The sequence below is a fragment of the Aegilops tauschii genome, chromosome 1 (assembly GCF_002575655.3).
Source record: "Aegilops tauschii subsp. strangulata cultivar AL8/78 chromosome 1, Aet v6.0, whole genome shotgun sequence".
NCBI lineage: Eukaryota > Viridiplantae > Streptophyta > Magnoliopsida > Poales > Poaceae > Aegilops > Aegilops tauschii.
In genome coordinates this window covers 33889682-33910897 of record NC_053035.3, presented here as the reverse complement: position 1 = coordinate 33910897, position 21216 = coordinate 33889682, and the positions used below count along the sequence as shown (strand labels likewise).

The 21216-nt window shown below is 48.7% G+C and overlaps 21 non-coding genes and 6 pseudogenes across 21 annotated transcripts; all 27 read right to left on the bottom strand.

Moving 5' to 3' along the window:
- Window positions 1-843: 843 nt before the first annotated feature.
- LOC120972531 (5S ribosomal RNA) lies at window positions 844-962 on the bottom strand. Its single transcript, XR_005766857.1, has one exon. It is a non-coding gene; the product is annotated as a 5S ribosomal RNA (ribosomal RNA).
- Window positions 963-1262: 300 nt separating this feature from the next.
- LOC120972494 (5S ribosomal RNA) lies at window positions 1263-1370 on the bottom strand (annotated as a pseudogene).
- Window positions 1371-1671: 301 nt separating this feature from the next.
- On the bottom strand, window positions 1672-1790 carry LOC120972472 (5S ribosomal RNA). The gene has a single exon (XR_005766812.1). It is a non-coding gene; the product is annotated as a 5S ribosomal RNA (ribosomal RNA).
- A 301-nt stretch (window positions 1791-2091) lies between these two features.
- LOC120972530 (5S ribosomal RNA) lies at window positions 2092-2210 on the bottom strand. The gene has a single exon (XR_005766856.2). It is a non-coding gene; the product is annotated as a 5S ribosomal RNA (ribosomal RNA).
- A 302-nt stretch (window positions 2211-2512) lies between these two features.
- On the bottom strand, window positions 2513-2631 carry LOC120972529 (5S ribosomal RNA). The gene has a single exon (XR_005766855.2). It is a non-coding gene; the product is annotated as a 5S ribosomal RNA (ribosomal RNA).
- A 299-nt stretch (window positions 2632-2930) lies between these two features.
- Window positions 2931-3049, bottom strand: LOC120972528 (5S ribosomal RNA). The gene has a single exon (XR_005766854.2). It is a non-coding gene; the product is annotated as a 5S ribosomal RNA (ribosomal RNA).
- Window positions 3050-3350: 301 nt separating this feature from the next.
- Window positions 3351-3469, bottom strand: LOC120972527 (5S ribosomal RNA). The gene has a single exon (XR_005766853.2). It is a non-coding gene; the product is annotated as a 5S ribosomal RNA (ribosomal RNA).
- Window positions 3470-3771: 302 nt separating this feature from the next.
- On the bottom strand, window positions 3772-3890 carry LOC120972546 (5S ribosomal RNA; annotated as a pseudogene).
- A 302-nt stretch (window positions 3891-4192) lies between these two features.
- On the bottom strand, window positions 4193-4311 carry LOC120972542 (5S ribosomal RNA). Its single transcript, XR_005766868.2, has one exon. It is a non-coding gene; the product is annotated as a 5S ribosomal RNA (ribosomal RNA).
- A 302-nt stretch (window positions 4312-4613) lies between these two features.
- On the bottom strand, window positions 4614-4732 carry LOC120972500 (5S ribosomal RNA). The gene has a single exon (XR_005766835.2). It is a non-coding gene; the product is annotated as a 5S ribosomal RNA (ribosomal RNA).
- A 302-nt stretch (window positions 4733-5034) lies between these two features.
- On the bottom strand, window positions 5035-5153 carry LOC120972547 (5S ribosomal RNA). The gene has a single exon (XR_005766873.2). It is a non-coding gene; the product is annotated as a 5S ribosomal RNA (ribosomal RNA).
- Window positions 5154-5454: 301 nt separating this feature from the next.
- LOC120972549 (5S ribosomal RNA) lies at window positions 5455-5573 on the bottom strand. The gene has a single exon (XR_005766875.2). It is a non-coding gene; the product is annotated as a 5S ribosomal RNA (ribosomal RNA).
- Window positions 5574-5872: 299 nt separating this feature from the next.
- On the bottom strand, window positions 5873-5980 carry LOC120972521 (5S ribosomal RNA; annotated as a pseudogene).
- A 300-nt stretch (window positions 5981-6280) lies between these two features.
- LOC120972473 (5S ribosomal RNA) lies at window positions 6281-6388 on the bottom strand (annotated as a pseudogene).
- A 301-nt stretch (window positions 6389-6689) lies between these two features.
- On the bottom strand, window positions 6690-6808 carry LOC120972509 (5S ribosomal RNA). The gene has a single exon (XR_012201007.1). It is a non-coding gene; the product is annotated as a 5S ribosomal RNA (ribosomal RNA).
- Window positions 6809-15893: 9085 nt separating this feature from the next.
- LOC141040094 (5S ribosomal RNA) lies at window positions 15894-16012 on the bottom strand. The gene has a single exon (XR_012201025.1). It is a non-coding gene; the product is annotated as a 5S ribosomal RNA (ribosomal RNA).
- Window positions 16013-16313: 301 nt separating this feature from the next.
- On the bottom strand, window positions 16314-16432 carry LOC141039839 (5S ribosomal RNA). Its single transcript, XR_012200772.1, has one exon. It is a non-coding gene; the product is annotated as a 5S ribosomal RNA (ribosomal RNA).
- Window positions 16433-16733: 301 nt separating this feature from the next.
- Window positions 16734-16852, bottom strand: LOC141040032 (5S ribosomal RNA). Its single transcript, XR_012200963.1, has one exon. It is a non-coding gene; the product is annotated as a 5S ribosomal RNA (ribosomal RNA).
- A 301-nt stretch (window positions 16853-17153) lies between these two features.
- LOC141039657 (5S ribosomal RNA) lies at window positions 17154-17272 on the bottom strand. The gene has a single exon (XR_012200587.1). It is a non-coding gene; the product is annotated as a 5S ribosomal RNA (ribosomal RNA).
- Window positions 17273-17573: 301 nt separating this feature from the next.
- On the bottom strand, window positions 17574-17681 carry LOC141040145 (5S ribosomal RNA; annotated as a pseudogene).
- Window positions 17682-18261: 580 nt separating this feature from the next.
- Window positions 18262-18380, bottom strand: LOC141040093 (5S ribosomal RNA). Its single transcript, XR_012201024.1, has one exon. It is a non-coding gene; the product is annotated as a 5S ribosomal RNA (ribosomal RNA).
- Window positions 18381-18681: 301 nt separating this feature from the next.
- On the bottom strand, window positions 18682-18800 carry LOC141039838 (5S ribosomal RNA). The gene has a single exon (XR_012200771.1). It is a non-coding gene; the product is annotated as a 5S ribosomal RNA (ribosomal RNA).
- Window positions 18801-19101: 301 nt separating this feature from the next.
- On the bottom strand, window positions 19102-19220 carry LOC141040031 (5S ribosomal RNA). Its single transcript, XR_012200962.1, has one exon. It is a non-coding gene; the product is annotated as a 5S ribosomal RNA (ribosomal RNA).
- Window positions 19221-19521: 301 nt separating this feature from the next.
- LOC141039656 (5S ribosomal RNA) lies at window positions 19522-19640 on the bottom strand. The gene has a single exon (XR_012200586.1). It is a non-coding gene; the product is annotated as a 5S ribosomal RNA (ribosomal RNA).
- Window positions 19641-19941: 301 nt separating this feature from the next.
- LOC141040144 (5S ribosomal RNA) lies at window positions 19942-20049 on the bottom strand (annotated as a pseudogene).
- A 580-nt stretch (window positions 20050-20629) lies between these two features.
- LOC141040092 (5S ribosomal RNA) lies at window positions 20630-20748 on the bottom strand. The gene has a single exon (XR_012201023.1). It is a non-coding gene; the product is annotated as a 5S ribosomal RNA (ribosomal RNA).
- Window positions 20749-21049: 301 nt separating this feature from the next.
- Window positions 21050-21168, bottom strand: LOC141039837 (5S ribosomal RNA). The gene has a single exon (XR_012200769.1). It is a non-coding gene; the product is annotated as a 5S ribosomal RNA (ribosomal RNA).
- Between the last annotated feature and the right edge of the window lie 48 nt (window positions 21169-21216).

Here is a 21216-nt window from a genome sequence, read left to right as displayed (position 1 = left end):
TAAGGGAGCGCATTTAATGCGTCTTGTCCCGTAATGACAAGCGATAAGCTTGCGTACTGTACACATTTCCACCTCTTGTGTGCCACTGTGGCAACCCCTTTTGTCTATAAAAGGAGGCCCGCGGCGTCCAGGAGAAGGATTCGGATCTTTTGGGATGGAAACGCACCGTAGCTAGCTCAAGAACTCAAGAACACTCAAATACATACACCAAAGCAGAACTAGGGTATTACGCATCCTCGCAGCCCGAACCTGGGAAAATGATCCTTGTGCTAACCGCCAGACCCGCTCTTTGCACAACCCCGCGCCCGCCAACCGTAGAAGGGATTCCAGTGATCCCATAGGTGTCGTTTTCCTGTTCTGGTGATTTTTAACAATTGTTTTCGTGAGCAGAAAGTTTCTGACTTTTTCAGAAAGATCAAATAACTATCATCCAAGAAGATCCTATAGGTTTTACTTGGCACAAACATTAATTAAAACATAAAACCACATCTAACCATAGGCTAGCTCAATTATTTATTACTAAACAGAACCAAAAAGCAAGATACAAAAATAAAATTGGGTTGCCTCCCAACAAACGCTATCGTTTAACGCCCCTAGCTAGGCATAAAGGCAAGGATAGATCTAGGTATCATCATCTTTGGTATGCAATCCATAGGTGGCTCTCATAATAGATTCATAACCGCACCAGTGCCTATTTACCATGGTTTCGACCCCTTTCAGAACACGCTTGCCGCCGCTAGACGCGTGCATAATGAGCAGCGAGCTAAAACTTACCGCAAACGTGCTAAACATATGTCGCGCACGTGCGCTTTAATTTGCACGCGGCGCAAAAAAATTAAAAAGGGAATGCAACACGAGGACTTCCCAGGAGGTCACCCATCCTAGTACTACTCTCGCCCAAGCAAGCTTAACTTCGGAGTTCTGATGGGATCCGGTGCTTTAGTGCTGGTAAGATCGCATCCGACATGTCACCCCCGTCTTCGTCCCTTATGCTTGCCCCTCCCAGCACCACTACACACATGATTGCACATTCCTTTGGCCGCTCCCGCTCAACTACGGAGACGAGTTTACCATGGTTCAACCGCACCAGTGCCTATTTGCCATGGTTTCGACCCCTTTCAGAACACGCTTGCCGCCGCTAGACACGTGAATAATGAGCAGCGAGCTAAAACTTACCACAAATGTGCAAAATAATAAAACGTGCTAAACATATGTCGAGCAGGTGCGTTTTGTTTTGCACGCGGCGCAAAAAAATTAAAAAGGGAATGCAACACGAGGACTTCCCCATCCTAGTACTACTCTCGCCCAAGCACGCTTAACTTCGGAGTTCTGATGGGATCCGGTTCTTTAGTGCTGGTATGATCGCATCCGACATGTTACCCCCGTCTTCGTCCCTTATGCTTGCCCCTCCCAGCTCCACTACACACACGATTGCACATTCCTTTGGCCGCTCCCGCTCAACTACGGAGACGAGTTTACCACGGTTCAACCGCACCAGTACCTATTTACCATGGTTTCGACCCCTTTCAGAACACGCTTGCCGCCGCTAGACGCGTGAATAATGAGCAGCGAGCTAAAACTTACCGTAAACGTGCAGTATAATAAAACGTGCTAAACATATGTCGCGCACGTGCGTTTTCTTTTGCACGCGGCGCAAAAAAAATTAAAAAGGGAATGCAACACGAGGACTTCCCAGGAGGTCACCCATCCTAATACTACACTCGCCCAAGCACGCTTAACTTCGGAGTTCTGATGGCATCCGGTGGTTAAGTGCTGGTATGATCGCATCCGACATGTTACCCCCGTCTTCGTCCCTTATGCTTGCCCTTCCCAGCTCCACTACACACACGATTGCACATTCCTTTGGCCGCTCCCGCTCAACTACGGAGACGAGTTTTACCACGGTTCAACCGCACCAGTGCCTATTTACCATGGTTTCGACCCCTTTGAGAACACGCTTGCCGCCGCTAGACGCGTGAATAATGAGGAGCGAGCTAAAACTTACCGTAAACGTGCAAAATAATAAAACGTGCTAAACATATGTCGCGCACGTGCGTTTTGTTTTGCACGCGGCGCAAAAAAATTAAAAAGGGAATGCAACACGAGGACTTCCCAGGAGGTCACCCATCCTAGTACTACTCTCGCCCAAGCAAGCTTAACTTCGGAGTTCTGATGGGATCCGGTGCTTTAGTGCTGGTATGATCGCATCCAACATTTTACCCCCGTCTTCGTCCCTTATGCTTGCCCCTCCCAGCTCCACTACACACACGATTGCACATTCCTTTGGCCGCTCCCGCTCAACTACGGAGACGAGTTTTACCACGGTTCAACCGCTCCAGTGCCTATTTACCATGGTTTCGACCCCTTTCAGAACACGCTTGCCACTGCTAGACGCGTGAATAATGAGCAGCGAGCTAAAACTTACCGTAAACGTGCAAAATAGTAAAACGTGCTAAACATATGTCGCGCACGTGCGTTTTCTTTTGCACGCGGTGCAAAAAGAATTAAAAAGGGAATGCAACACGAGGACTTCCCAGGAGGTCACCCATCCTAGTACTACTCTCGGCCAAGCACGCTTAACTTCGAAGTTCTGATGGGATCTGGTGCTTTAGTGCTGGTATGATCGCATCCGACATGTTACCCCCATCTTCGTCCCTTACGCTTGCCCCTCCCAGCTCCACTACACACACGATTGCACATTCCTTTGGCCGCTCCTGCTCAACTACGGAGACAAGTTTTACGACGGTTCAACCGCACCAGTGCCTATTTACCATGGTTTCGACCCCTTTGAGAACACGCTTGCCGCCGCTAGACGCGTGAATAATGAGGAGCGAGCTAAAACTTACCGTAAACGTGCAAAATAATAAAACGTGCTAAACATGTCGCGCACGTCCGTTTTGTTTTGCACGCGGCGCAAAAAAATTAAAAAGGGAATGCAACACGAGGACTTCCCAGGAGGTCACCCATCCTAGTACTACTCTCGCCCAAGCAAACTTAACTTCGGAGTTCTGATGGGATCCGGTGCTTTAGTGCTGGTATGATCGCATCCGACATGTCACCCCCGTCTTCGTCCCTTATGCTTGCCCCTCCCAGCACCACTACACACATGATTGCACATTCCTTTGGCCGCTCCCGCTCAACTACGGAGACGAGTTTACCACGGTTCAACCGCACCAGTACCTATTTACCATGGTTTCGACCCCTTTCAGAACACGGTTGCCGCCGCTAGACGCGTGAATAATGAGCAGCGAGCTAAAACTTACCGTAAACGTGCAAAATAATAAAACGTGCTAAACATATGTCGCGCACGTGCGTTTTCTTTTGCACGCGGCGCAAAAAAAATTAAAAAGGGAATGCAACACGAGGACTTCCCAGGAGGACACCCATCCTAATACTACACTCGCCCAAGCACGCTTAACTTCGGAGTTCTGATGGCATCCGGTGCTTAAGTGCTGGTATGATCGCATCCGACATGTTACCCCCGTCTTCGTCTCTTATGCTTGCCCCTCCCAGCTCCACTACACACACGATTGCACATTCCTTTGGCCGCTCCCGCTCAACTACGGAGACGAGTTTTACCACGGTTCAACCGCACCAGTGCCTATTTACCATGGTTTCGACCCCTTTGAGAACACGCTTGCCGCCGCTAGACACGTGAATAATGAGGAGCGAGCTAAAACTTACCGTAAACGTGCAAAATAATAAAACGTGCTAAACATATGTCGCGCACGTGCGTTTTCTTTTGCACGCGGCGCAAAAAAAATTAAAAAGGGAATGCAACACGAGGACTTCCCAGGAGGTCACCCATCCTAGTCCTACTCTCACCGAAGCACGCTTAACTTCGGTGTTCTGATGGCATCCGGTGCTTTAGTGCTGGTGTAATCGCATCCGACATGTTACCCCCGTCTTCGTCCCTTATGCTTGCCCCTCCCAGCTCCACTACACACACGATTGCACATTCCTTTGGCCGCTCCCGCTCAACTAAGGAGACGAGTTTTACCACGGTTCAACCGCACCAGTGCCTATTTACCATGGTTTCGACCCCTTTCAGAACACGCTTGCCGCCGCTAGACGCGTGAATAATGAGCAGCGAGCTAAAACTTACCGTAAACGTGCAAAGTAATAAAACGTGCTAAACATATGTCGCGCACGTGTGTTTTGTTTTGCACGTGGCGCAAAAAAAATTAAAAAGGGAATGCAACACGAGGACTTCCCAAGAGGTCACCCATCCTAGTACTACTCTCGCCCAAGCAAGCTTAACTTCGGAGTTCTGATGGGATTCGGTGCTTTAGTGCTGGTATGATCGCATCTGACATGTTACCCCCGTCTTCGTCCCTTATGCTTGCCCCTCCCAGCTCCACTACACACACGATTGCACATTCCTTTGGCCGCTCCCGCTCAACTACGGAGACGAGTTTTACCACGGTTCAACCGCACCAGTGCCTATTTACCATGGTTTCGACCCCTTTCAAAACACGCTTGCCGCCGCTAGACGCGTGAATAATGAGCAGCGAGCTAAAACTTACCGTAAACGTGCAAAATAATAAAACGTGCTAAACATATGTCGCGCACGTGCGTTTTCTTTTCCACGCGGCGCAAAAAAAATTAAAAAGGGAATGCAACACGAGGACTTCCCAGGAGGTCACCCATCCTAATACTACACTCGCCCAAGCACGCTTAACTTCGGAGTTCTGATGGCATCCGGTGCTTAAGTGCTGGTATGATTGCATCCGACATGTTACCCCCGTCTTCGTCCCTTATGCTTGCCCCTCCCAGCTCCACTACACACACGATTGCACATTCCTTTGGCCGCTCCCGCTCAACTACGGAGACGAGTTTTACCACGGTTCAACCGCTCCAGTGCCTATTTACCATGGTTTCGAACCCTTTCAGAACACGCTTGCCGCTGCTAGACGCGTGAATAATGAGCAGCGAGCTAAAACTTACCGTAAACGTGCAAAATAGTAAAACGTGCTAAACATATGTCGCGCACGTGCGTTTTCTTTTGCACGCGGCGCAAAAAAAATTAAAAAGGGAATACAACATGAGGACTTCCTAGAAGGTCACCCATCCTAGTACTACTCTCGCCCAAGCACGCTTAACTTCAAAGTTCTGATGGGATCTGGTGCTTTAGTGCTGGTATGATCGCATCCGACATGTTACCCCCGTCTTCGTCCCTTATGCTTGCCCCTCCCAGCTCCACTACACACACGATTGCACATTCCTTTGGCCGCTCCCGCTCAACTACGGAGACAAGTTTTACGACGGTTCAACCGCACCAGTGCCTATTTACCATGGTTTCGACCCCTTTGAGAACACGCTTGCCGCCGCTAGACGCGTGAATAATGACGAGCGAGCTAAAACTTACCGTAAACGTGCAAAATAATAAAACGTGCTAAACATATGTCGCGCACGTGCGTTTTGTTTTGCACGCGGCGCAAAAAAATTAAAAAGGGAATGCAACACGAGGACTTCCCAGGAGGTCACCCATCCTAGTACTACTCTCGCCCAAGCAAGCTTAACTTCGGAGTTCTGATGGGATCCGATGCTTTAGTGCTGGTATGATCGCATCCGACATGTCACCCCCGTCTTCGTCCCTTATGGTTGCCCCTCCCAGCACCACTACACACATGATTGCACATTCCTTTGGCCGCTCCCGCTCAACTACGGAGACGAGTTTACCATGGTTCAACCGCACCAGTGCCTATTTGCCATGGTTTCGACCCCTTTCAAAACACGCTTGCCGCCGCTAGACGCGTGAATAATGAGCAGCGAGCTAAAACTTACCGCAAATGTGCAAAATAATAAAATGTGCTAAACATATGTCGCGCAGGTGCGTTTTGTTTTGCACGCGGCGCAAAAAATTAAAAAGGGAATGCAACACGAGGACTTCCCCATCCTAGTACTATTCTCGCCCAAGCACGCTTAGTTTCGGAGTTCTGATGGGATCCGGTTCTTTAGTGCTGGTATGATCGCATCCGACATGTTACCCCCGTTTTCGTCCCTTATGCTTGCCCCTCCCAGCTCCACTACACACACGATTGCACATTCCTTTGGCCGCTCCCGCTCAACTACGGAGACGAGTTTACCATGGTTCAACCGCACCAGTGCCTATTTGCCATGGTTTCGACCCCTTTCAAAACACGCTTGCCGCCGCTAGACGCGTGAATAATGAGCAGCGAGCTAAAACTTACCGCAAATGTGCAAAATAATAAAATGTGCTAAACATATGTCGCGCAGGTGCGTTTTGTTTTGCACGCGGCGCAAAAAAATTAAAAAGGGAATGCAACACGAGGACTTCCCCATCCTAGTACTATTCTCGCCCAAGCACGCTTAGTTTCGGAGTTCTGATGGGATCCGGTTCTTTAGTGCTGGTATGATCGCATCCGACATGTTACCCCCGTTTTCGTCCCTTATGCTTGCCCCTCCCAGCTCCACTACACACACGATTGCACATTCCTTTGGCCGCTCCCGCTCAACTACGGAGACGAGTTTACCACGGTTCGACCGCACCAGTACCTATTTACCATGGTTTCGACCCCTTTCAGAACACGCTTGCCGCCGCTAGACGCGTGAATAATGAGCAGCGAGCTAAAACTTACCGTAAACGTGCAAAATAATAAAACGTGCTAAACATATGTCGCGCACGTGCGTTTTCTTTTGCACGCGGCGCAAAAAAAATTAAAAAGGGAATGCAACATGAGGACTTCCCAGGAGGTCACCCATCCTAATACTACACTCGCCCAAGCACGCTTAACTTCGGAGTTCTGATGGCATCCGGTGCTTAAGTGCTGGTATGATCGCATCCGACATGTTACCCCCGTCTTCGTGTTGGGAATCGTAGCATAATTTAAAATTTTCCTACGCTCACCAAGATGCATCTATGGAGTCTACTAGCAACGAGGGGAAAGGAGTGGATCTACATACCCTTGTAGATCGCGAGCGGAAGCGTTCCAATGAACGTGGATAACGGAGTCGTACTCGCCGTGATCCAAATCACCGATGACCGAGTGCCGAACGGACGGCACCTCCGCGTTCAACACACGTACAGTGCAGCGACGTCTCCTCCTTCTTGATCCAGCAAGGGGGAAGGAGAGGTTGATGGAGATCCAACAGCACGACGGCGTGGTGGTGGATGTAGCGGGTCTCCGGCAGGGCTTCGCCGAGCTTCTGCGAGAGAGAGAGAGGTGTTGCAGGGGAGGAGGGAGGCGCCCAAGGCTTAGATATTGCTGCCCTCCCTTCCCCCCCACTATATATAGGGCCAAGGGAGAGGGGGGGCGCAGCCTTGCCCCTTCCTTCAAGGAAGGGTGCGGCCAGGGGGGGAGTCCTTCCCCCCCCAAGGCACCTCGGAGGTGCCTTCCCCCTTTAGGACTCTCCCTTCTTTCTTATCTCTTGCGCATGGGCCTCTTGGGGCTGGTGCCCTTGGCCCATATAGGCCAAGGCGCACCCCTTACAGCCCATGTGGCCCCCCGGGGCTGGTGGACCCCCTTGGTGGACCCCCGGACCCCTTTCGGCACTCCCGGTACAATACCGATAAAGCGCGAAACTTTTCCGGCGACCAAAATAAGACTTCCCATATATAAATCTTTACCTCCGGACCATTCCGGAACCTCTCGTGACGTCCGGGATCTCATCCGGGACTCCGAAAAACTTTCGGGTTTCCGCATACATATATCTCTACAACCCTAGCGTCACCGGACCTTAAGTGTGTAGACCCTACGGGTTCGGGAGACATGCAGACATGACCGAGACGCCTCTCCGGTCAATAACCAACAGCGGGATCTGGATACCCATGTTGGCTCCCACATGTTCCACGATGATATCATCGGATGAACCATGGTGTCGAGGATTCAATCAATCCGTATGCAATTCCCTTTGTCAATCGGTATGTTACTTGCCCGAGATTCGATCGTCGGTATCCCAATACCTTGTTCAATCTCGTTACCGGCAAGTCTCTTTACTCGTACCGCAATGCATGATCCCGTGACTAACGCCTTAGTCATATTGAGCTCATTATGATGATGCATTACCGAGTGGGCCCAGAGATACCTCTCCGTCACACGGAGTGACAAATCCCAGTCTCGATCCGTGCCAACCCAACAGACACTTTCGGAGATACCCGTAATGCACCTTTATAGTCACCCAGTTACGTTGTGACGTTTGGCACATCCAAAGCACTCCTACGGTATCCGGGAGTTGCACGATCTCATGGTCCAAGGAAAAGATACTTGACATTGGAAAAGCTCTAGCAAACGAAACTACACGATCTTTTATGCTATGCTTAGGTTGGGTCTTGTCCATCACATCATTCTCCTAATGATGTGATCCCGTTATCAATGACATCCAATGTCCATAGTCAGGAAACCATGACTATCTGTTGATCAACGAGCTAGTCAACTAGAGGCTTACTAGGGACAGGTTGAGGTCTATGTATTCACACATGTATCACGATTTCCGGACAATACAATTATAGCATGAATAATAGACAATTACCATGAACAAAGAAATATAATAATAACCATTTATTATTGCCTCTAGGGCATATTTCCAACAGTCTCCCACTTGCACTAGAGTCAATAATCTAGTTACATTGTGATGAATCGAACACCCATTGCGTCCTGGTGTTGATCATGTTTTGCCCTAGGGAGAGGTTTAGTCAACGGATCTGCTACATTCAGGTCCGTGTGTACTTTACAAATATCTATGTCTCCATTTTGAACATTTTCACGAATGGAGTTGAAGCGACGCTTGATATGCCTGGTCTTCCTGTGAAACCTGGGCTCCTTCGCAAGGGCAATAGCTCCAGTGTTGTCACATAAGAGAGTCATTGGGCCCAACGCATTGGGAATCACCCCTAGGTCGGTAATGAACTCCTTCATCCAGACTGCTTCCTGTGCTGCCTCCGAGGCTGCCATGTACTCCGCTTCACATGTAGATCCCGCCACGACGCTTTGCTTGCAACTGCACCAGCTTACTGCTCCTCTATTCAATATATACACGTATCCGGTCTGTGACTTCGAGTCATCCAGATCTGTGTCGAAGCTAGCGTCGACGTAACCCTTTACGACGAGCTCTTCGTCACCTCCATAAACGAGAAACATATCCTTAGTCCTCTTCAGGTACTTCAGGATATTCTTGACCGCTGTCCAGTGTTCCTTGCCGGGATTACTTTGGTACCTTCCTACCAAACTTACGGCAAGGTTTACATCAGGTCTGGTACACAGCATGGCATACATAATAGACCCTATGGCCGAGGCATAGGGGATGACACTCATCTGTTCTATATCTTCTGCCGTGGTCGGGCATTGAGCCGTGCTCAATTGCACACCTTGCAATACAGGCAAGAACCCCTTCTTGGACTGATCCATACTGAACTTCTTCAATATCTTGTCAAGGTATGTACTCTGTGAAAGACCAATGAGGCGTCTTGATCTATCTCTATAGATTTTGATGCCTAATATATAAGCAGCTTCTCCAAGGTCCTTCATTGAAAAACACTTATTCAAATAGGCCTTTATACTTTCCAATAATTCTACATCATTTCCCATCAATAATATGTCATCCACATATAATATGAGAAATGCTACAGAGCTCCCACTCACTTTCTTGTAAACACAGGCTTCTCCATAAGTCTGTGTAAACCCAAACGCTTTGATCATCTCATCAAAGCGAATGTTCCAACTCCGAGATGCTTGCACCAGCCCATAGATTGAGCTCTGGAGCTTGCATACTTTGTTAGCATTCTTAGGATCGACAAAACCTTCCGGCTGCATCATATACAACTCTTCCTTAAGGAAGCCGTTAAGGAATGCCGTTTTGACGTCCATCTGCCATATCTCATAATCATAGTATGCGGCAATTGCTAACATGATTCGGACGGACTTCAGCTTCGCTACGGGTGAGAAAGTCTCATCGTAGTCAACCCCTTGAACTTGTCGATAACCCTTAGCGACAAGTCGAGCTTTGTAGATGGTCACATTACCATCTGCGTCCGTCTTCTTCTTAAAGATCCATTTGTTTTCTATGGCTCGCCTCTCATCGGGCAAGTCTGTCAAAGTCCATACTTTGTTTTCATACATGGATTCTATCTCGGATTTCATGGCTTCTAGCCATTTGTCGGAATCCGGGCCCGCCATCGCTTCTTCATAGTTCAAAGGTTCACCGTTGTCTAACAACATGATTTCCAGGACAGGGTTGCCGTGCCACTCTGGTGCAGAACGTGTCCTTGTGGACCTACGAAGTTCAGTAACTTGATCTGAAGCTTCATGATCATCATCATTAACTTCCTCCCCAGTTGGTGTAGGCACCACAGGAACATTTTCCCGCGCTGCGCTACTTTCCGGTTCGGAAGGGGTGACTATCACCTCATCAAGTTCCACTTTCCTCCCACTCAATTCTTTCGAGAGAAACTCCTTCTCTAGAAAGGACCCGTTCTTTGCAATGAAGATCTTGCCTTCGGATCTGAGGTAGAAGGTATACCCAATAGTTTCCTTAGGGTATCCTATGAAGACGCATTTTTCCGATTTGGGTTCGAGCTTTTCAGGTTGAAGTTTCTTGACATAAGCATCGCATCCCCAAACTTTTAGAAACAACAGCTTAGGTTTCTTCCCAAACCATAATTCATACGGTGTCGTCTCAACGGATTTAGACGGTGCCCTATTTAAAGTGAATGCGGCAGTCTCTAAAGCATAACCCCAAAATGAGAGCGGTAAATCGGTAAGAGACATCATAGATCGCACCATATCCAATAGAGTGCGATTACGACGTTCGGACACACCATTTCTCTGAGGTGTTCCAGGCGGCGTGAGTTGTGAAACTATTCCACATTTCCTTAAGTGTGTACCAAATTCGTGACTTAAATATTCTCCACCACGATCTGATCGTAAGAACTTTATTTTCCTGTCACGTTGATTCTCAACCTCACTCTGAAATTCCTTGAACTTTTCAAAGGTTTCAGACTTGTGTTTTATTAGGTAGACATACCCATATCTACTTAAATCATCAGTGAGAGTGAGAACATAACGATATCCTCCGCGAGCCTCAACACTCATTGGACCACACACATCGGTATGTATGATTTCCAATAAGTTGGTTGCTCGCTCCATTGTTCCGGAGAACGGAGTCTTGGTCATCTTACCCATGAGGCATGGTTCGCACGTGTCAAATGATTCGTAATCAAGAGACTCCAAAAGTCCATCTGCATGGAGCTTCTTCATGCGCTTGACACCAATGTGACCAAGGCGGCAGTGCCACAAGTATGTGGGACTATCGTTATCAACTTTACATCTTTTGGTATTCACACTATGAACATGTGTAACATCACGTTCGAGATTTATCAAAAATAAACCATTGGCCAGCGGGGCATGACCATAAAACATATCTCTCAAATAAATAGAACAACCATTATTCTTAGATTTAAATGAGTAGCCATCTCGAATTAAACGAGATCCAGATACAATGTTCATGCTCAAAGCTGGCACTAAATAACAATTATTGAGGTTTATAACTAATCCCGTGGGTAGATGCAGAGGTAGCGTGCCGACGGCGATCACATCGACCTTGGAACCATTCCCGACGCGCATCGTCACCTCGTCTTTTGCCAGTCTCCGTTTATTCCGTAGTTCCTGATTTGAGTTACAAATATGAGCAACCGCACCGGTATCAAATACCCAGGAGCTACTACGAGTACTGGTAAGGTACACATCAATTACTTGTATATCACATATACCTTGGGTGTTGCCGGCCTTCTTCTTGTCCGCTAAATATTTGGGGCAGTTCCGCTTCCAGTGACCACTTCCCTTGCAATAAAAGCACTCAGTCTCGGGCTTGGGTCCATTCTTTGACTTCTTCCCGGTAACTGGCTTACCGGGCGCGGCAACTCCCTTGCCGTCCTTCTTGAAGTTCTTCTTACCCTTGCCCTTCTTGAACTTAGTGGTTTTATTCACCATCAACACTTGATGTTCTTTTCTGATCTCTACCTCAGCTGATTTCAGCATTGAATATACCTCGGGAATGGTCTTTTCCATCCCCTGCATATTGTAGTTCATCACAAAGCTCTTGTAGCTTGGTGGAAGCGACTGGAGGATTCTGTCAATGACCGCGTCATCCGGGAGATTAACTCCCAGCTGAGACAAGCGGTTGTGCAACCCAGACATTCTGAGTATGTGCTCACTAACAGAACTGTTCTCCTCCATTTTACAGCTGAAGAACTTGTCGGAGACATCATATCTCTCGACCCGGGCATGAGCTTGAAAAACCAGTTTCAGCTCCTCGAACATCTCATATGCTCCATGTTTCTCAAAACGCTTTTGGAGACCCGGTTCTAAGCTGTAAAGCATGCCGCACTGAACGAGGGAGTAATCATCAGCACGCTGCTGCCAAGCGTTCATAATGTCTTGGTTCTCAGGGATTGGTGCTTCACCTAGCGGTGCTTCTAAGACATAATCTTTCTTGGCTGCTATGAGGATGATCCTCAGGTTCCGGACCCAGTCCGTATAGTTGCTGCCATCATCTTTCAGCTTGGTTTTCTCTAGGAACGCGTTGAAATTGAGGACAACGTGGGCCATTTGATCTACAATACATAGTGTAAAGATTTTAGACTAAGTTCATGATAATTAAGTTCATATAATCAAATTATTTAATGAACTCCCACTCAGATAGACATCCCTCTCGTCATCTAAGTGAAACATCATCCGAGTTCAACTAGGCCGTGTCCGATCATCACGTAAGACGGACTAGTCAAGATCGGTGAACATCTCCATGTTGATCGTATCTTCTATACGACTCATGCTCGACTTTTCGGTCCTCCGTGTTCCGAGGCCATGTCTGTACATGCTAGGCTCGTCAAGTCAACCTAAGTGTATTGCGTGTGTTCCGAGGCCATGTCTGTACATGCTAGGCTCGTCAACACCCGTTGTATTCGAACGTTAGAATCTATCACACCCGATCATCACGTGGTGCTTCGAAACAACGAACCTTCGCAACGGTGCACAGTTAGGGTGAACACTTTCTTGAAATTATTATAAGGGATCATCTTACTTACTACCGTCGTTCTAAGCAAATAAGATGCAAAAACATGATAAACATCACATGCAATCATATAGTGACATGATATGGCCAATATCATCATGCTCCTTTGATCTCCATCTTCGGGGCACCATGATCATCTTCTTCACCGGCATGACACCATGATCTCCATCATCATGATCTCCATCATTGTGTCTTCATGAAGTCGTCACGCCAATGATTACTTCTACTTGTATGGCTAACGCGTTTAGCAACAAAGTAAAGTAAATTACATGGCGTTATTCAATGACACGCAGGTCATGCAAAATAATAAAGACAACTCCTATGGCTCCTGCCGGTTGTCATACTCATCGACATGCAAGTCGTGATTCCTATTACAAGAATATGATCAATCTCATACATCACATATATCATTCATCACATCTTCTGGCCATATCATATCACATATATCACTTGCTGCAAAAACAAGTTAGACGTCCTCTAATTGTTGTTGCAAGTTTTACGTGGTTTGTAGGTTTCTAACAAGAACATTTTCTTACCTACGTATGACCACAACGTGATTTGCCAATTTCTATTTACCCTTCATAAGGACCCTTTTCATCGAATCCGTTCCGACTAAAGTAGGAGAGACAGACACCCGCTAGCCACCTTATGCAACTAGTGCATGTTAATCGGTGGAACCTGTCTCACGTAAGCGTACGTGTAAGGTCGGTCCGGGCCGCTTCATCCTACAATGCCGCCGAAACAAGAAACGACTAGTAGCGGCAAGAAGAATTGGCAACATCAACGCCCACAACTTCTTTGTGTTCTACTCGTGCATAGTAACTACGCATAGGCCTGGCTCATGATGCCACTGTTGGGAATCGTAGCATAATTTAAAATTTTCCTACGCTCACCAAGATGCATCTATGGAGTCTACTAGCAACGAGGGGAAAGGAGTGGATCTACATACCCTTGTAGATCGCGAGCGGAAGCATTCCAATGAACGTGGATGACGGAGTCGTACTCGCCGTGATCCAAATCACCGATGACCGAGTGCCGAACGGACGGCACCTCCGCGTTCAACACACGTACAGTGCAGCGACGTCTCCTCCTTCTTGATCCAGCAAGGGGGAAGGAGAGGTTGATGGAGATCCAACAGCACGACGGCGTGGTGGTGGATGTAGCGGGTCTCCGGCAGGGCTTCGCCGAGCTTCTGCGAGAGAGAGAGAGGTGTTGCAGGGGAGGAGGGAGGCGCCCAAGGCTTAGATATTGCTGCCCTCCCTTCCCCCCCACTATATATAGGGCCAAGGGAGAGGGGGGCGCAGCCTTGCCCCTTCCTTCAAGGAAGGGTGCGGTCAAGGGGGGAGTCCTTCCCCCCCCCCCCCAAGGCACCTCGGAGGTGCCTTCCCCCTTTAGGACTCTCCCTTCCTTCTTATCTCTTGCGCATGGGCCTCTTGGGGCTGGTGCCCTTGGCCCATATAGGCCAAGGCGCACCCCTTACAGCCCATGTGGCCCCCCGGGGCTGGTGGACCCCCTTGGTGGACCCCCGGACGCTTTCGGCACTCCCGGTACAATACCGATAAAGCGCGAAACTTTTCCGGCGACCAAAATAAGACTTCCCATATATAAATCTTTACCTCCGGACCATTCCGGAACCTCTCGTGACGTCCGGGATCTCATCCGAGACTCCGAACAACTTTCGGGTTTCCGCATACATATATCTCTACAACCCTAGCGTCACCGGACCTTAAGTGTGTAGACCCTACGGGTTCGGGAGACATGCAGACATGACCGAGACGCCTCTCCGGTCAATAACCAACAGCGGGATCTGGATACCCATGTTGGCTCCCACATGTTCCACGATGATATCATCGGATGAACCACGGTGTCGAGGATTCAATCAATCCGTATGCAATTCCCTTTGTCAATCGGTATGTTACTTGCCCGAGATTCGATCGTCGGTATCCCAATACCTTGTTCAATCTCGTTACCGGCAAGTCTCTTTACTCGTACCGCAATGCATGATCCCGTGACTAACGCCTTAGTCATATTGAGCTCATTATGATGATGCATTACCGAGTGGGCCCAGAGATACCTCTCCGTCACACGGAGTGACAAATCCCAGTCTCGATCCGTGCCAACCCAACAGACACTTTCGGAGATACCCGTAATGCACCTTTATAGTCACCCAGTTACGTTGTGACGTTTGGCACATCCAAAGCACTCCTACGGTATCCGGGAGTTGCACGATCTCATGGTCCAAGGAAAAGATACTTGACATTGGAAAAGCTCTAGCAAACGAAACTACACGATCTTTTATGCTATGCTTAGGTTGGGTCTTGTCCATCACATCATTCTCCTAATGATGTGATCCCGTTATCAATGACATCCAATGTCCATAGTCAGGAAACCATGACTATCTGTTGATCAACGAGCTAGTCAACTAGAGGCTTACTAGGGACAGGTTGAGGTCTATGTATTCACACATGTATCACGATTTCCGGACAATACAATTATAGCATGAATAATAGACAATTACCATGAACAAAGAAATATAATAATAACCATTTATTATTGCCTCTAGGGCATATTTCCAACACTTCGTCCCTTGCGCTTGCCCCTCCCAGCTCCACTACACACACGATTGCACATTCCTTTGGCCGCTCCCGCTCAACTACGGAGACGAGTTTTACCACGGTTCAACCGCACCAGTGCCTATTTACCATGGTTTCGACCCCTTTGAGAACACGCTTGCCGCCGCTAGACACGTGAATAATGAGGAGCGAGCTAAAACTTACCGTAAACGTGCAAAATAATAAAACGTGCTAAACATATGTCGCGCACGTGCGTTTTCTTTTGCACGCGGCGCAAAAAAAATTAAAAAGGGAATGCAACACGAGGACTTCCCAGGAGGTCACCCATCCTAGTCCTACTCTCACCGAAGCACGCTTAACTTCGGAGTTCTGATGGGATCCGGTGCTTTAGTGCTGGTGTGATCGCATCCGACATGTTACCCCCGTCTTCGTCCCTTGTGCTTGCCCCTCCCAGCTCCACTACACACACGATTGCACATTCCTTTGGCCGCTCCCGCTCAACTAAGGAGACGAGTTTTACCACGGTTCAACCGCACCAGTGCCTATTTACCATGGTTTCGACCCCTTTCAGAACACGCTTGCCGCCGCTAGACGCGTGAATAATGAGCAGCGAGCTAAAACTTACCGTAAACGTGCAAAGTAATAAAACGTGCTAAACATATGTCGCGCACGTGCGTTTTGTTTTGCACGCGGCGCAAAAAAATTAAGAAGGGAATGCAACACGAGGACTTCCCAAGAGGTCACCCATCCTAGTACTACTCTCGCCCAAGCAAGCTTAACTTCGGAGTTCTGATGGGATCCGGTGCTTTAGTGCTGGTATAATCGCATCTGACATGTTACCCCCGTCTTCGTCCCTTATGCTTGCCCCTCCCAGCTCCACTACACACACGATTGCACATTCCTTTGGCCGCTCCCGCTCAACTACGGAGACGAGTTTTACCACGGTTCAACCGCACCAGTGCCTATTTACCATGGTTTCGACCCCTTTCAGAACACGCTTGCCGCCGCTAGACGCGTGAATAATGAGCAGCGAGCTAAAACTTACCGTAAACGTGCAAAATAATAAAACGTGCTAAACATATGTCGCGCACGTGCGTTTTGTTTTGCACGCGGCGCAAAAAAATTAAAAAGGGAATGCAACACGAGGACTTCCCAGAAGGTCACCCATCCTAGTACTACTCTCGCCCAAGCACGCTTAACTTCGAAGTTTTGATGGGATCTGGTGCTTTAATGCTGGTATGATCGCATCCGACATGTTACCCCCGTCTTCGTCCCTTATGCTTGCCCCTCCCAGCTCCACTACACACACGATTGCACATTCCTTTGGCCGCTCCTGCTCAACTACGGAGACAAGTTTTACGACGGCTCAACCGCACCAGTGCCTATTTACCATGGTTTCGACCCCTTTGAGAACACGCTTGCCGCCGCTAGACGCGTGAATAATGAGGAGCGAGCTAAAACTTACCGTAAACGTGCAAAATAATAAAACGTGCTAAACATATGTCGCGCACGTGCGTTTTGTTTTGCACGCGGCGCAAAAAAATTAAAAAGGGAATGCAACACGAGGACTTCCCAGGAGGTCACCCATCCTAGTACTACTCTCGCCCAAGCAAGCTTAACTTCGGAGTTCTGATGGAATCCGGTGCTTTAGTGCTGGTATGATCGCATCCGACATGTCACCCCCGTCTTCGTCCCTTATGCTTGCCCCTCCCAGCTCCACTACACACACGATTGCACATTCCTTTGGCCGCTCCCGCTCAACTACGGAGACGAGTTTTACCACGGTTCAACCGCACCAGTGCCTATTTACCGTGGTTTCGACCCCTTTCAGAACACGCTTGCCGCCGCTAGACGCGTGAATAATGAGCAGAGAGCTAAAACTTACCGCAAATGTGCAAAATAATAAAACGTGCTAAACATATGTCGCGCAGGTGCGTTTTGTTTTGCACGCGGCGCAAAAAAATTAAAAAGGGAATGCAACACGAGGACTTCCCCATCCTAGTACCACTCTCGCCCAAGCACGCTTAGCTTCGGAGTTCTGATGGGATCCGGTTCTTTAGTGCTAGTATGATCGCATCCGACATGTTACCCCCGTTTTCGTCCCTTATGCTTGCCCCTCCCAGCTCGACTACACACACGATTGCACATTCCTTCGGCCGCTCCCTCTCAACTACGGAGACGAGTTTACCACGGTTCAACCGCACCAGTACCTATTTACCATGGTTTCGACCCCTTTCAGAACACGCTTGCCGCCGCTAGACGCGTGAATAATGAGCAGCGAGCTAAAACTTACCGTAAACGTGCAAAATAATAAAACGTGCTAAACATATGTCGCGCACGTGCGTTTTCTTTTGCACGCGGCGCAAAAAAAACTAAAAAGGGAATGCAACACGAGGACTTCCCAGGAGGTCACCCATCCTAATACTACACTCGCCCAAGCACGCTCAACTACGGAGACGAGTTTTACCACGGTTCAACCGCACCAGTGCCTATTTACCATGGTTTCGACCCCTTTGAGAACACGCTTGCCGCCGCTAGACACGTGAATAATGAGGAGCGAGCTAAAACTTACCGTAAACGTGCAAAATAATAAAACGTGCTAAACATATGTCGCACACGTGCGTTTTCTTTTGCACGCGGCGCAAAAAAAATTAAAAAGGGAATGCAACACGAGGACTTCCCAGGAGGTCACCCATCCTAGTCCTACTCTCACCGAAGCACGCTTAACTTCGGAGTTCTGATGGGATCCGGTGCTTTAGTGCTGGTGTGATCGCATCCGACATGTTACCCCCGTCTTCGTCCCTTGTGCTTGCCCCTCCCAGCTCCATTACACACACGATTGCACATTCCTTTGGCCGCTCCCGCTCAACTAAGGAGACGAGTTTTACAACGGTTCAACCGCACCAGTGCCTATTTACCATGGTTTCGACCCCTTTCAGAACACGCTTGCCGCCGCTAGACGCGTGAATAATGAGCAGCGAGCTAAAACTTACCGTAAACGTGCAAAGTAATAAAACGTGCTAAACATATGTCGCGCACGTGCGTTTTGTTTTGCACGCGGCGCAAAAAAATTAAGAAGGGAATGCAACACGAGGACTTCCCAAGAGGTCACCCATCCTAGTACTACTCTCGCCCAAGCAAGCTTAACTTCGGAGTTCTGATGGGATCCGGTGCTTTAGTGCTGGTATAATCGCATCTGACATGTTACCCCCGTCTTCGTCCCTTATGCTTGCCCCTCCCAGCTCCACTACACACACGATTGCACATTCCTTTGGCCGCTCCCGCTCAACTACGGAGACGAGTTTTACCACGGTTCAACCGCACCAGTGCCTATTTACCATGGTTTCGACCCCTTTCAGAACACGCTTGCCGCCGCTAGACGCGTGAATAATGAGCAGCGAGCTAAAACTTACCGTAAACGTGCAAAATAATAAAACGTGCTAAACATATGTCGCGCACGTGCGTTTTGTTTTGCACGCGGCGCAAAAAAATTAAAAAGGGAATGCAACACGAGGACTTCCCAGAAGGTCACCCATCCTAGTACTACTCTCGCCCAAGCACGCTTAACTTCGAAGTTTTGATGGGATCTGGTGCTTTAATGCTGGTATGATCGCATCCGACATGTTACCCCCGTCTTCGTCCCTTATGCTTGCCCCTCCCAGCTCCACTACACACACGATTGCACATTCCTTTGGCCGCTCCTGCTCAACTACGGAGACAAGTTTTACGACGGCTCAACCGCACCAGTGCCTATTTACCATGGTTTCGACCCCTTTGAGAACACGCTTGCCGCCGCTAGACGCGTGAATAATGAGGAGCGAGCTAAAACTTACCGTAAACGTGCAAAATAATAAAACGTGCTAAACATATGTCGCGCACGTGCGTTTTGTTTTGCACGCGGCGCAAAAAAATTAAAAAGGGAATGCAACACGAGGACTTCCCAGGAGGTCACCCATCCTAGTACTACTCTCGCCCAAGCAAGCTTAACTTCGGAGTTCTGATGGAATCCGGTGCTTTAGTGCTGGTATGATCGCATCCGACATGTCACCCCCGTCTTCGTCCCTTATGCTTGCCCCTCCCAGCTCCACTACACACACGATTGCACATTCCTTTGGCCGCTCCCGCTCAACTACGGAGACGAGTTTTACCACCGTTCAACCGCACCAGTGCCTATTTACCGTGGTTTCGACCCCTTTCAGAACACGCTTGCCGCCGCTAGACGCGTGAATAATGAGCAGAGAGCTAAAACTTACCGCAAATGTGCAAAATAATAAAACGTGCTAAACATATGTCGCGCAGGTGCGTTTTGTTTTGCACGCGGCGCAAAAAAATTAAAAAGGGAATGCAACACGAGGACTTCCCCATCCTAGTACCACTCTCGCCCAAGCACGCTTAGCTTCGGAGTTCTGATGGGATCCGGTTCTTTAGTGCTAGTATGATCGCATCCGACATGTTACCCCCGTTTTCGTCCCTTATGCTTGCCCCTCCCAGCTCGACTACACACACGATTGCACATTCCTTCGGCCGCTCCCTCTCAACTACGGAGACGAGTTTACCACGGTTCAACCGCACCAGTACCTATTTACCATGGTTTCGACCCCTTTCAGAACACGCTTGCCGCCGCTAGACGCGTGAATAATGAGCAGCGAGCTAAAACTTACCGTAAACGTGCAAAATAATAAAACGTGCTAAACATATGTCGCGCACGTGCGTTTTCTTTTGCACGCGGCGCAAAAAAAACTAAAAAGGGAATGCAACACGAGGACTTCCCAGGAGGTCACCCATCCTAATACTACACTCGCCCAAGCACGCTCAACTACGGAGACGAGTTTTACCACGGTTCAACCGCACCAGTGCCTATTTACCATGGTTTCGACCCCTTTGAGAACACGCTTGCCGCCGCTAGACACGTGAATAATGAGGAGCGAGCTAAAACTTACCGTAAACGTGCAAAATAATAAAACGTGCTAAACATATGTCGCACACGTGCGTTTTCTTTTGCACGCGGCGCAAAAAAAATTAAAAAGGGAATGCAACACGAGGACTTCCCAGGAGGTCACCCATCCTAGTCCTACTCTCACCGAAGCACGCTTAACTTCGGAGTTCTGATGGGATCCGGTGCTTTAGTGCTGGTGTGATCGCATCCGACATGTTACCCCCGTCTTCGTCCCTTGTGCTTGCCCCTCCCAGCTCCATTACACACACGATTGCACATTCCTTTGGCCGCTCCCGCTCAACTAAGGAGACGAGTTTTACAACGGTTCAACCGCACCAGTGCCTATTTACCATGGTTTCGACCCCTTTCAGAACACGCTTGCCGCCGCTAGACGCGTGAATAATGAGCAGCGAGCTAAAACTTACCGTAAACGTGCAAAGTAATAAAACGTGCTAAACATATGTCGCGCACGTGCGTTTTGTTTTGCACGCGGCGCAAAAAAATTAAGAAGGGAATGCAACACGAGGACTTCCCAAGAGGTCACCCATCCTAGTACTACTCTCGCCCAAGCAAGCTTAACTTCGGAGTTCTGATGGGATCCGGTGCTTTAGTGCTGGTATAATCGCATCTGACATGTTACCCCCGTCTTCGTCCCTTATGCTTGCCCCTCCCAGCTCC